Source organism: Vicugna pacos, chromosome 18 (assembly GCF_048564905.1).
Source record: "Vicugna pacos chromosome 18, VicPac4, whole genome shotgun sequence".
NCBI lineage: Eukaryota > Metazoa > Chordata > Mammalia > Artiodactyla > Camelidae > Vicugna > Vicugna pacos.
Genome location: NC_133004.1, coordinates 11,603,077 through 11,616,896, shown reverse-complemented (window position 1 = coordinate 11,616,896; position 13,820 = coordinate 11,603,077). Strand labels below are relative to the sequence as shown.

The following is a 13,820-nucleotide window of genomic DNA, read 5'->3' as shown; positions in this document are numbered from 1 at the left end:
GCTGGTTCTGTGGCTCAAGAATCTGATATTCACATGGTCTTTCCCTCACGGTCATAGAATGGCTGAACAGCCCCAGTCATCACGCCTGTGATTCAGCAGGAATGTGGAAGGAGGGGAGGGGCAGTGCCTGCATCTCTCATTGGCCAGATCTGGGTCAGATGACCACCTCCACCTGGATGGTTACTAAGGAGAAGGATGCTGACAGTGGATGTCAGGTCAGCCGACCAACAGTGACTGACACAGAATGTGCTATGGAAGAAATCAAACAGGACCGTGGGAGAGAGGGCTCTTGTGTATAGGGTGATAGGCAGAGTGGCCATTTGAACAGAGACCTGATGACAAGGGGATACCCCTGCAAAGATCTGGGGACAGAGCATTGCACGTAGAGGACACAGCAAAGTGAAGTGCCTTATTTGGAAATGAACATGGTGAGATCTTGGGAAAGGGAGAAGTCCAGAGTGGCTGGGGCATGAGAGTCATGGGGAGCAAGACAGATGGAGGGTGAAGAGGAAGACAGGAGCAAGATCACATGGATCTCTTAGGTCCTTTAAGGAGTTTTTATCTTACTCTGTATGTGATGAGAAGTTACTGGAGACTTTTAATCAGGGGAGTGAAATGATCTGATTCATGTCTTAAAAAGAGTTTGGGGGGCAGAAGAACTGTTGTGAGAGTCACGAGGCTTCTGGAGACTTAATTCTAGGGGATGGTATCGTTTTTCCAGTGCCTTTTCTTCAGTTTACTTCTCTTCCTCTTGGATCTCCTCCACCCCATTTTTATCTCACAGCAGCTGCTGGAGAGCTGGACTGGGTCGCACCCATCTCTGTGCCCCCAGTACCACATCTTCTTTATCCAGTAAATAAATAAATAAATAAATAAATAAATAAATAAATAAATAAATGGAATATTACTCAGCCAGAAAAAAGGATGAAATAATGCCATCTGTAGCAACAAGAAATGGACTTAGACATTATCATACTAAGTGAAGTAAGTCAGACAGAGAAAGACAAATATCACATGATATCACTTATATGTAGGATCTTTAAAAAAAAGAGACAAATGAACTTACTTACAAAATAGAAACTGACTCACAGACATAGAAAACAAATGTATGGTTACCAAAGGTGAAAGAGGAAGGGGAAGGCTAAGTTAGGAGTTTGGGATTAGCAGATACAAACTACTATATATAAAATAGATGAACAACAAGGTCCTACTGTAGAGCACAGGGAACTATATTCAATATCTTTTAATAACCAATAATAAAAATAACATAAAAAGAATATATATATGTATGAATCACTGTGCTGTACACCAGAAACTAACACAACATTGTAAATCAACTATACTTCAATTAAATAAATAAATAAAACAATGTTAAAGCTAAACAAACAAACAAACAAGAAAACCTCTCCTGAATGTACCTCTGAGATCACAAAGGTCTTAATTTTTTTTTTAACCCAGGAGGGCGTCAATGTTAGTTTCTAATGAGTTGAACCCTTCATATTTTACTCCTAAAATAGTTAACAAAAATTAAGACGTCCAGCATATGGAAAAATGACATCTTTCATGCCATCATGATTATTTTGCTAAGACAGCCAGATTGGCTCAAGAGAGAGATGCTCGGGTTGCTCTGTGGGGGCTGTTCTAACGGCGTGACATCACGAATCTGTGCAGCTGTAGTCACGCAGAGCTTTGAGAGCATATGTTCCAGTCAGTGTGCCTGAGGTTGTGATGCAATTAGTACATGTTGATTGATAATAAAGAAAAGATGTTTCTTTAAAAATAGATTAGCAAGGGTTAGCAGGTGTTAACCACAGAAGAGAAACAGCAAGAGACTTTTTCAGCAGAAGGACTGACAGCAGATTGAAAGGGAGTGATTTCTTTGCTCTGTGGTTCAGGGTGTTCAGGCCGGGGTCAGCCAGCCAGAGGACTCTGGAGGCTCAGCCACTGGCATTTCTCTTCAGTCCCACAAAAGGGCGAGCTGTGAGACTCAGTTTTCTCAGCTGCAAAATGGAGATAACACCCTGCAAGCCAGGTGGCAATTTGGAGGCGGGTCGCCCTGCCCTCTGAGGTCTCTAGACAATACTGACTTGACTTGCCACCCCCACCCACATTCCAGGCCCTGGGGAAATTCCAATGTCCTTGCAAAGATGTCATCGGATTCCTGGGGCCTTACACTCTCACCATCCCCTGGACCTTGCCTTCCTCCTATCTCTGCCACTTTTCGACTTTTTATTCTCTCTCTGGCTCTTGTGGCAATTTGTCTTCACTCTGCAGGCATTCGGTCCCTCGCTGTGATTTCCAGCACACACACAAAGACAAAGGTGCACAAAGACACCCAGAGATAGACAGACAGACACACACACAGAGATACATACAGACACACACCCAGACACATCCAGATACACACAAAGACAGACACATGCACACACATACACACGTGGACACACACAGACAGACACACATACACACACGGACACACACAGACACACGTATACACACACGTAGACACATAGAGACACACACAGACGCACCAGACCTGACTGTGTGGTAGACTTTACAAAGTTCTGGAGGTGTGGAAGTTTTCAATACAAACCACTGATGAATGAGTGTTAGGGGTCTTCCAAGTGCCCTGAACATCCTTCTCTTCCTCCTTTACCCCCCGCCCACCCCATATTCTTCTCCGCCTTTTTTCTTAAACAGGCAACTCATTTCTCAACTCCTTAATTCCAAGCTGTGCTCTGGATGTCCCCTCTACGTCTCTTCTCCCATGAACGGACTCTGCTAAGGAACAGGTCTTCCCAGCTGGCTTCTTCCTCCCATGTTAAATTTTGCGAAGGAAAAGCGCAGCATAGAGATTCATTTCCTCACTGATATGAATGAGGCCACATGTCCTCACACAACCTCAAAGTACTGGCGTGGTGTCTTAGTCTTTCTGGCCACTGTAACAAAAATATGGCTCATAAACATTTATTGCTCACAGTTCTGGAGGCTGAGGAGTCCAAGACCAAGGTGCCAACAGATCCAGAGTCTGGTGAGGGCCCACTTCCAGGTTCATAGGCACAGGCTTGCCACTGTGCCCTCACGTGGTGGAGGGGGCAAGGGAGCTGCGTGGGGTCTCTGCTATAAGGGCACTAATCCCACTCACCAGAGCTGCACCCTCATGACCTAATCACCCCCAAAGCCCCACCTCCTAATTCCATCACACTGGGGATTAGAAGTCAATGTGTGAATTTGGGGGGTGGGGTAGGGGCACAAACATTTAGACCACAGCTCGTGATTACACCCTGTTTTTACTGACATTTATGGAGGGTTTGGCCTGGGGCTGTGGTGGTGATTGTGTCACTCATTGCTACCTGGTAGGGTCATGGGAAGCTCCATGTGAAATGTGGGGTTAGTCGAGGGGGCAGTTGGTGGTGGACACAGGGGGTTAGGGTTCTATTTTAAGTCAACATATGACCTAGTGCTCACGGTGGTTGGGTGCCTCCTCTCCTCGGACACGCCAAGCTCTCTCCCGGCTCCAGGTTTTGTTTGTGTTGCCCCCTCTGCTTGGGGCTCTTCTCCATTCTTGACATGTTTATCGCCTTCTCATTCCTCAGGTCTCAACCTTAGAAATGCTTCCCCAGACCTCCCAGTTGGTTTCCTCCACGGCATGTGTCACAGTTCACAATTATTTTAGTTTTCTTTTGTACTTTATTTCTGGTCTGATCTCCTCCCCTAGAGAGTAAGTGCTCTGAGGACAGGAATCATGTCTCATGTTCACCATTATATCCGCACAGCCCAGCACAGTACTTAACATGCATTCCGCCCAGCCCCGGCCTCTGCCACTGGTCACACTGGTCATCCTAGCAGCATTCACAGTGTAGGGGCAAAGTCAGAGGATTTGTGTCCGGTGGGGGTTCGCTGCTACAGCACACTGACTGCATGTTGTGGGTGCACTGGCCCAGATCGGGGTTGCACGCAGCCTCCAACCCTCACCCCCAACCCCATACACACATGGGAAGGACCACATGGTCACTCCTCACCCTAGAGTCCTGGAACCAGGAGAGAAGCCAGCCTCACCCAATGGTTTCAAAATACATAAGGGAGACATTTCAGGCTCACATGTTCTAGATCCGTTTGCTCTCAACTGGCAAAGAATGGAGAATTGTTATTCCTGGGTAATTACTATGCATATTTGAAGTAAAGCGTTAAACCTTTACATTTTTAGCTTTTCAAAGTATCATCTCTGTCATTACTTTAAACCAATGCCTATAAAAAGCAAGCCTACCAAAATAAAGTTTGACTTTATATATAAAAAAAAAAACCAAAAAAGCATTTGTTATTGAATAAAACCAGCCCTCTCAAATCCTTCCTCCAAGAAATGAATAGCTTTTAAAGGCCTTACTTCTTCTTTATTAAAAAAATATTTTTTTACTGACGTACAGCTGATTTACAATGTTGTATTAGTTTTAGGTGTACAGTAAAGTGATTCAGTTATACATATATATTTTTTCAGATTCTTTTCCATTGTAGGTTATTACAAGATACTGGATATAGTTCCCTGTGCTATACAGTAGGACCTTGTTGTTTATCTACTTTATATATAGTAATTTGTACCTGCTAATCCCAAACTCCTAATTTATCCACCCTGCCACCGACATTTCCCCTTTGGTAACCACAAGTTGGTTTTCTAAGTCTGTGAGTTTGTTTCTGTTTTGTAAATAAGTTCATTTGTATCATTGTTTAGATTCCACATATAAGTGATAGCATGTGATATTTGTCTTTCTCTGTCTGACTTACTTCACTTCGTATGATAATCTCTAGGTCCATCCATGCTGCTGCAAATGGCATTATTTCATTCTTTTTTATGGCCGAGTAGTATTCCATTGTGTGTGTATTTCCAGACACATCTTCTGTATCCAGATGTTACTTCTCATACCAGTTTTAGAATGGACTGTTTACAGGCTGCCCCTAGAACTCCTATCAGCAATAACTAGGTAAATTCAGTGCCTTGTTTTAAAAAACTTTTTATTTTAGACTTACAGAAAAATTGCAAAAACAGCAGAATATTCCTATAAACCCTTCACCCAGCCTCTCCTAATGTTAGTGTCTTTTATAACTATGGTACAGTTGTTGAAACTATAGACTTTATTCAGATTTCACTAGTTTTTCCTTCTAATGTCATTTTTCTGTCCAGGGTCCCACATCGTGTTTAGTCATTGTGTCTCCATGGTGACTTCCAATCTGTGACAATTCCTCAGTCTCTCCTTCTCTCTTATGACTCAGATATTAAAAATATATTAGTCAGATATTTTGTAGAATGCCTCATTTTTTTTTTATGTTTTCTCCTGATGTGAAAAGGGTTATGGATTCTGAGGATGGATACCACACAGGCGAAGTGCCCTTCTTATCAAATCATATCAGGGGTACATAAAAACATAATTTATTACTAGTGACGTTAACCTCAATTACTTGATTACTGTGATTTCTGTTGGGTTTCTTCACTGTAAAGTTACTACTTTTTTCCTTTGTGATTAATAAATGTCTTGGGGGAGATGTTTTGAGACTATCCTGTTTCTCCTCACACTTTTGCCCACCTGAATTTCATTATCCATCATGGATCTTACCTGAGACATTTATTACTATGGTGTTGTAATGGTGATTTTTTATTTCCCTCATTCCACCTATATTTATTGTAATTCTTCGTTTAGGTAAAACTCCCTTCTTTCTGTCTAGCAATATGAACTCAGGGGTATTTATTTTATTCTATGGCTTATAATCCAATACTATTGTTACTATGTTGCTCAGACTGTTCCAGCTTCGGCCACTGGGAGCCCTTTCAGGTTGGCTCCTGTATCCTTTCAATAAACCCCCAACCTTTTTTGAGCAATTTCCTACTTTCTGGCACCACATGGCGTTCCAGGCACATCTTGTATTTTCTCTGCCCCAGCTTTGGAATCAACCACTTCTCTAAGGAGTTCTGGTTCCTTTTATTGAAGAATGGTGTTTAGAAACCAAGATCTGGGTGATAAGTGTGCTCACTGCTATTGGGGAATCTTTGCTTCTAGGTTTTCTCAGTATTCAGAGCTTGGAAATATATTATGTATACCAATACATGCATACCAACACATCTATATCTATCTATCTGTCTGTCTGTCTATCTATCTATCTATCTATCTATCTATCTATCTGTTTATCTAATATCTATCTTAAACTTTAGTTCATACTGATACTACTAATTTCAATTCATCACCATAGGGTCATTCTTGGCTCTTTCCTTATTGGTAACTTTCCTAATTGAAGAGCTTGATAAATTGTGAAGAATGTTCCCTTCTCATCCCTGTCCTCTTCCTCTGTCTCTGGAAATGGCTGACCTGAGTATACAACAGTGGTCCTAGATGTTGCTGTCAGAAGCCAGACAAAAGAGAAACCAGATTTCATGATCCTTCTTAGTGCAAAAAGCATAATTATACACTTTATACTTTATCAGCAGTGGGTTGCATGAGGGTCAGCCCAGGGTCTGGAATGTGAGCTCATTGTTCCAGGCACATGAGTCAGTTGAGATGGGAATGCAAATTTATTAGAACAGTGGTGTATCAGTGTAGTTCTGGAGGGGGAAAAATGTTTGCCTATTTTCTGCTCCAGCTCTCTACAGAAAACTAGCACTCAGTGGTCCTCTTACCCTGACCACTGTTCCTGCTCCTGGAAGCACTTTTCCTCTTGCTGGCTGCCTTCTTAAATCCTCACTGGTTTCTGTCCTCCCACCTGTTACAACACGCATGTGGTCCCCTTTCCCTCTGCCTTCCCACCTTTATTTCCATTTTCACGGACCCTGTGAATTTTCACCTAAAAGTCGATCCCAGCGGAAACCTTTTACGGCTGGGTCTTCAGAAACTTCTCAATCAGAAAAGCCAACTTGACATTTCTGAAAATTTTTATTGTCTGAGGTTTGGTTTTCCTCTTCCGTTCCCTGTTCTTGTAACACTTTGGGTGTGGGGGAATATTCTGTCTTCCGTCCTTTCATAACAGCTTGGAGTTGTTCAGCATGAAACCTCAAGGAATTCTTTGCTGAAAACCCATCTTTTGCCCTCCACACTCTGAATATGCGAAAGAAAAGTAAGGAAGAGCAAGAGTGGCTCACTCTGATGGTAGACGGAGCACTTTTTACTTGAAACTCAAAAGCCTGACTCTTTTAGCTTGCCCTGAAAAGAAAACAAAAAAGCCCGTTGGAAGTAGTATTCCTTTTGGTGTTATCAACAATTCCAGCAGCCCACGGGCCTATTTGACTGAGATCCTGCCACTCCCACAGCCAATGGCCTGGGCTGACCAAAAATGAACCCGGAATGACCCCGGAGGGGGATGATGTCAAGTCAACGAGAGAGGGAGCCTTAGGAGAGCCCGTATGTATGTCCTCAGCTGTATCCAGGAAGCCTGGATGGAAAGGCCTTGGCAACCACCAACTTCCTGAGGAGCCAATCGGGGAGCTTCCTGGGGGTACGAGAGATGCTAAGTCATCGCAAGCAGTGAACCATCAGTGAGACAATGAAGAACTGCTTTCGAGAATTCCAAGAACACCGTTCCTGGAAGTATTGCTTAGCAAAGTCACTGAGGGCTGGCGGGAAGGGAGGAGGATGTGGTGAGTAATAGTATTAACAATGACAGCTCCAGGGGCACGCTGAGGTGTAGTAGTAGTGATAACAAGGAGGAGACAGTGACGACAGTGCTAACAACGATAAAATTGGCTGAAATTTAATTCAGTTCTTCCTTAGGAGCCAGGCAGCACGCATACATTTATTGTACACATTTTATCCCACTGAATTCTCATAACAAACGTGCAAGGCAGGTACTGTCATTAGTCTCATTTTATATCTAAGCAACTGAGGCTTGCAAGAGGTTAAGTATGGGGCTTGTGGTCCAGTCAGAGGCTGGACTAGAACCCTGCTTTCTGAAACGCTTTGTTGTATGGTCGTCTTGGGAGGGTCTGTCTTGTAAGCTGTAGGGTTGTGGTTTTGTGGAGCTAGGTATTCAGGTGGCTGGGGCTGATGCTTTAGCGCAAGTACCCACGAGGCTAGTCAGGTGGCCCAGAGAAGGGAAGCCAAGGGCCCTCCCCCAACAAGCGGCCACCGAATGGAGGAGGCACTTGCAAGGCCTTGGGGGGTGGTCATGCACTGAGGATGGGTTCATCAAACTGAGCATCCAAAGATTCGGCTAGTGTTTGGAGGCAGGGTGGTAGGAAGTGGGGGAAGGCATGCCAGGCAGAGGGACAGATACGAACCAAAGCATGGAGGTGAACAATAGCATGGTGTAGCCAAGAATGGCAAGCATGTTGGTGTGGCTAGAAGCTAGGGTTCTAGGTAAAGGGGGAGACAAGAGTGACAGCTAGAGAGACACGTGGGGCCCTGCGTGAACCAGCTACACCCAGTGTTTGAGAACCTGGGCTCTGGATACAGAAGAACCTGGGTGTGAATTTCCGTTCAGCCAGGTGCTAGCAGTGTGACTGTGGGCAACGGTTCAGAATGTTCTGAGTTTCAAATTTCATATTCGGAAAACAGAGACACGTAGTTAGGACGGGCAGACGGAGGCTCAGGGAGCCCAAGTATATGGTCTCGGATCACGCCACTGATGACCGGGTTTGCTGGGATGCACCTCTGTTCTGTTGCCCATACAGCATTGTAGTTCATAAAGCTCTTGTCTGTGCCCACTTCACTTCTCAGATTTCAGATCACTAAACCATATTTGCATTGTAACTTTTCTCTCCACCCCTGTCATCCCTAGTCCATGTGGCCCTCAAGTGTAAGGACCCCGTCCTACTCTGCCATCACACGATGGGTCGAAAGTAATGCAAGGGTCTCAGGTTCGCCAAGGCATCAGAATCACCAGGGAGCCCCAGAAAACTGCAGACGTCTGGGCCCCTCTCAGCTTATTGCACCAGACCCGTCTGGACTGCTACCTGGGCTTTCTCTCTTGTCCATCTGGGCTTGGAACTATAGCAGGAAAGTGTTTCTTGAGTGAATGAATGAGTAGGTGACCATACTGTACGGATCCATCAGGCTAGGCTAGTAAGTCCTGTCATAGCCATCAACCCCAAACAATGACGTCTTGCTTTATGCTCCCGTTATATGTCCACAGTGGATGGGCTGAGGGCTCTGCTCAACAGAGCAGCCACCAGAAGTGACACAAACTCCCCCATTCACACTCCTTGGTTAGGACTAATCATGTGACCCCAGCCACGTGGCGCAGGAAGTGGGTTCCAGCGTATGCCCAGAAGTGAGGAGCCAGAGGTCATGGGTGAACACAGATGACTGCCAGATTCGACAAAGTTGGCATCAGTAACTTCATTTTAGTTCAAAGCGAGACTTTAGAAGCTTGCTCAAGGCCGGATAGCAAATACCGGAGCTGGACTTCAGCCCTTTTTCTATTTTTTTTCCTGGCTCAAGACCATACTTTTTTTTTTTTTTTAATGTAATGAGGCTGGCTGGTGCATGGCATTAAACTTAGTGGTTGAAAGCCTGGGATCTGGATTGCCTCCAGACCTTCAGCTCTGCCACTTTCCAGATGTGTGAGCTGGGTCAGTAACAGAACCACTGTGTGCCCATCAAAGAGATAATCAAAGAATGGGAAGGGCAAGGGAAGGACGTGTTTTCTGGAAGGAAGTGTTTGGGGCCAGGTGGGGCTTACCTGAGTGGGACTGATACTGGGTGGGAGTGAAGGAGGTTGATGTAAAAGATTGCCCAGGGTTGGGGCAGCTCCTGACACAGCCAGGAAAGATGTGTGCCTGTTGCCTATAAGTTGCTTCTTTCCTTGCTGCACCAGTATGAACATTTGGGTTGCAAGAATAGAGAAATTGACTCAAGTTGATTCAATCATGTGGGTTAGCTCAGGGAAAGGGCTGCCTGGGGCCTTGTAGGTCTGGGGTCAGCCCAGCGGCAAGGTGATGTATGTAGTCCAGTATCTTTTGGTTTCTCCCCTCTGCCATGCAGACCCTATCTTATCCTACAGTTGTAGAAGAAGCCATTGATGACAACTGAGATTCCCATGCCAGGCAGGGAGTGAGCTGGCTTTCCCAAGGCTCTCTGTTATCGCAGAGAAAGTGCCTCTCGCCACTGACCCCCAGCAAGACTTTCTCTAAGTCTCATTGGCTCCAACTGGCTTCAGCCTGTGAGAGGTCAGCATTCTTGGCGGAAATGCCAGCTGATTTAAGCAGAAAGGGGAATGTAATCAAGGATGTTAGATATCCCACAGAATCCTTGAGAGGGCTGAAGAAAAGAAATTGAGGCTAAGTTTCTAAGAAAAAGGTCCCAAACCACACCGCATGCCTGGCCCCAATGAGCTAACCACCACCCTGCCTGAGCTTGCCATCACCACAACCAACGCTGCCGTCAGCGTCCCATGCGGCTTCTCCATCAGGAGCTCAACCCTGCAACCGCAATCCCCAAAGCTGGTTACTTTGGCCACTGGTCACCTCAGTAGAATGGAAGCTCCTGACTGGATTCAGTATCACGTGGTGCATCTGGCCAGCAGCAGAGCCTACGTCAGATCCCTTGACATAGATGCAAGGGAAGCAGGCAACTTGCATTTCGGTTTCTCCTCTGGGGTGGTGAGACATATAATGTGAGATTTCCTCAAATACAGATCGGCTAGTTGTGTCATGATAGCCTGCCCATCCTTGACAAAGCCCTGGTTGAGTAGAGGTGGTAATAGTCCATAATGAGCTTGGATTGACCAAAGGGGAAGGATGGTTACGTGGAGACCAGTGGCATTGCCTGCAACATTTATCTACCTCCTGTTGGGTTCTCTCCTCTCTACTGTCCCCATGTGCTCAGGGTGTGTACATCCTGAGATGCCTCTTAAGGTCCCAGTCCACCCTGCCCTCCCAGCTACCATCTCTCACCTACCCCTTGCTGACCCGTGGCATCCCTACCTCCGCAATGCTCTCCCCTCTCCTCCTTGCCTAGTTCACACTGTCTCATCCTCCAGAACTCAAGTTCAAGGCAGGTTCTTTCCTACCCTTTCAACCAGTCTTTTTTTTTTTTTTCCTTTTTAATTTTGGTCATTTGCTCTTCTTTTTTATCCTGTTTATCACATAACATTTCAATACTGTTTGGTTCAGTTATTTAATTAACACTTCTCTCTCTCTCCAGGCCATCAATGTGATGAGAGCATGGTCTTGCTCACAGCTACTAACACAGTAATTGGCACTTAAGGGCTTAAGTTTTTATTGAATGAATGAGCATTAAACAAATCTCATTACAGGCATTTATAAAGTTCCATTTGGATCAAAGACATTTTAACAGTGCTTTTTGGAAACCACAGGTTAAACCCTTAGAAGTGTTTGTATTAGAATCATCCTGATTTTTTTGTGTCCATCTATAATGCCCTCAATGGATCCAGTTACATCCACTCCTGCCCTGTGATGATCACTTCCACAGGGAGCCATTGCCATAGATGGGAATGTGTGGTATGTCTTGCATCAGGATAGAAACCTAACTTGGGGGGTACCATGGCCTGAGGGTGGTGGCAGCTTCAGTTCTTATAAAATCTTTCTTCATAATGTCTCAGTGGTTCTGTTAACCCCCAACCTCACCCAAATGATCTTAACACGTTTCAGCTTAATTAAGCATTTTTTTTTCTTTTTGTTTTTGCCAACAACTTAAAAATATTTGGGTGGCTTTTCCTATATAAGGGGAGCCTTTTATAATACAGGCTGCCAGTATCCCAGGAAACTGGTAAGAGAGAGCACCTCAGAGCTCAGGAGGGTCTCTTTCCACGATCAGGAGAACATGTGGGGGTAATTTCACCCACTGAAGAGCAGTGAATTGTTTCCATTGTACTAGAAACGAATTTTATTTCCACGTCTGAGTAGATAAGGTCACATCCTCCAAAGTGATTTGTAATTTATATTGGGAGACAGGGAGAGAATAAAGTAACTCAGACATCCCATCCATGTAATAATAGCTGGAATTTACTGAGAGTTTAATTTGTGCAAGACACTTTTCCACATGCTTCACATACATTGACTTGATTAATGCTCCCAACAACCAGTCTTAGATTGAAGTCCTGACCTCAGGGGATTTCTAGGTTTTCAGCTTCAAGAAGACATAGGCTTTGAGGGCAGGGAGAACATTGTTGGTCACTGAGGCCAAAGTTTGTAGGTCTGGGGACAGCCTGATCTGGTGGAACTCCAACATTCCCACTACCACTTGTGTGTACTCTTGGGCTGGGCAACTTCTTTCCCTAAGAAGGCCCTTGGTTTCCTCATCCGTAAAACAGGGACAACCATACTTTTCACATGGGATTGCTGGGAGGACTAAATGAGTTAATGAAGGGACAGCACTGGGAGCAGTGCTGGGTGCCTTACAGCTGCCCATCAGATGTGATTTCTCTTCCTGTCTCACTTCCTTCATCAAGGTGGGTTGGGTGATGTTCACACATGGAGGGCACCCATAACCTCTGGCCTGCAGGAGGTGGCATTATTTCGGAGGGAGTAGACAGGCTTGCAGGGTGGGCAGGCCAACGTTTGCTGAGATCACTGTGACTGCCAGGTGGGCTGGATAAGCCCATCCAGACACTGATGCAAGTTACCTTGGAATAGCTAGAACCTCCAAGGCTTTTGATTTTACAGCAGCTTGTTGGCCCAGACATGCTAGCTCATGGGACTTCAGCACAAGGCACTACTGGGTTCTGGACTCAGACCCAGGTTCAAACCCTGTGTTACCCTGGAGCCTTAGGCCAATTTCTTCATCTCCCTGAGTCTCCATTTTCCTATGATTTGACTTGGAAGAATACTGGTAGTGACCTTGAATTGCCCTCAATAAATGCTTGTCCCTCTCTTTAAGACACAATTATATAATGTTAAGATTTTACCCTTAGGAAGAAGTCACGCCTTCCTCTGTGCCCCCTAACACCACGTACATTCTAGTTCCATGTCCTGTGACCCATGCTTCTGTGCTCTCTACCATCAAAATGCCACCAGTTTCAAGAAGATACAACCTAATAAAAATAGTTAGTTTTCACGGTCCTGTTCAGGGTCTGGCACAGGAAGGCCTTAAGAAGTCCGTGTAATGAGGGAGAAGCATTTTCCTAACAGCAGTTTCATAAACGGGAGGGATTGTAGCAGCTGCCCTCCCGGGAGCGCCTCCTCTCACCTTGGTGAAACTTGGGAGGCAAGTAAAGAAGGGCTGAGATTTGGCGCCCTCAGCGGAAGAAGTAACAGGGATAGGGCCTGGGAGTTGTCATGGAGGCAGAAAACCCGGGCTTTGGCTCGGGCGTCAGACAGCCCCGGATGCCAATTCTTAGCTGTGTGACCTGGGGGTATTCTCAAGCTGGCCAAGCCTCCGTTTTAGCCTCTCTGGAATGGAGAGGGTGGTAATACCTACTTTTGGGGGGCTCCTGCGAGGACCTAAGAGGAACCGTAGAAGTACTGCAACACTGGCTGCCAAGATTACTGTTGTTACGGAGGTCAGAACCTTTGCAAAAGGCTCGCAGGTCCAGGGCCCCGGGCGCCCGCATGCGCACGCGCACCTGGCCGCCCAGGTGAGAAGGAGGCGGCCGTCTCGCACCTGGCTTTTAACCCTTTACGGTAACGGCGGTAGGCGGAACGGATGCAGGGACCCGCACGCGGGGTTGGGAGTCCGGCTAGGCCTAACCCTGAGGCGAAGGGGAGGCTTTTAGGAAGGGCGCTAAGCCGGATCCAGGCCGGGGTCCGCGCGCGCCGGGGGGAGGGCGGGGAAGCGGGGAGGGGAGCGAAGTCTCGCGAGATCGCGCGCGGCGGCGGCGGCGGCAGCGGCGGCGGCGGCCGGGGAGGTGAGCTGCGGGCGGCGGCGTCTGCCGTTGGGGGTTGA

General features: G+C 46.1%; 1 protein-coding gene across 2 annotated transcripts in view; it reads left to right on the top strand.

Moving 5' to 3' along the window:
- The window catches only part of MRTFB (myocardin related transcription factor B), a 252,576-nt gene that overhangs the window by 57,453 nt on the left and 181,303 nt on the right, over positions 1-13,820 (top strand). The window contains exon 1 of one of the 2 annotated variants that reach the window (XM_072942164.1): positions 13,727-13,782. The exons of the other annotated variant lie outside the window; for it this stretch is intronic. The gene's annotated coding sequence lies outside the window, so the exon portion shown is untranslated. Of the gene's footprint in view, positions 1-13,726; positions 13,783-13,820 lie in introns of those variants that run through there. 2 annotated transcript variants of the gene reach the window in all.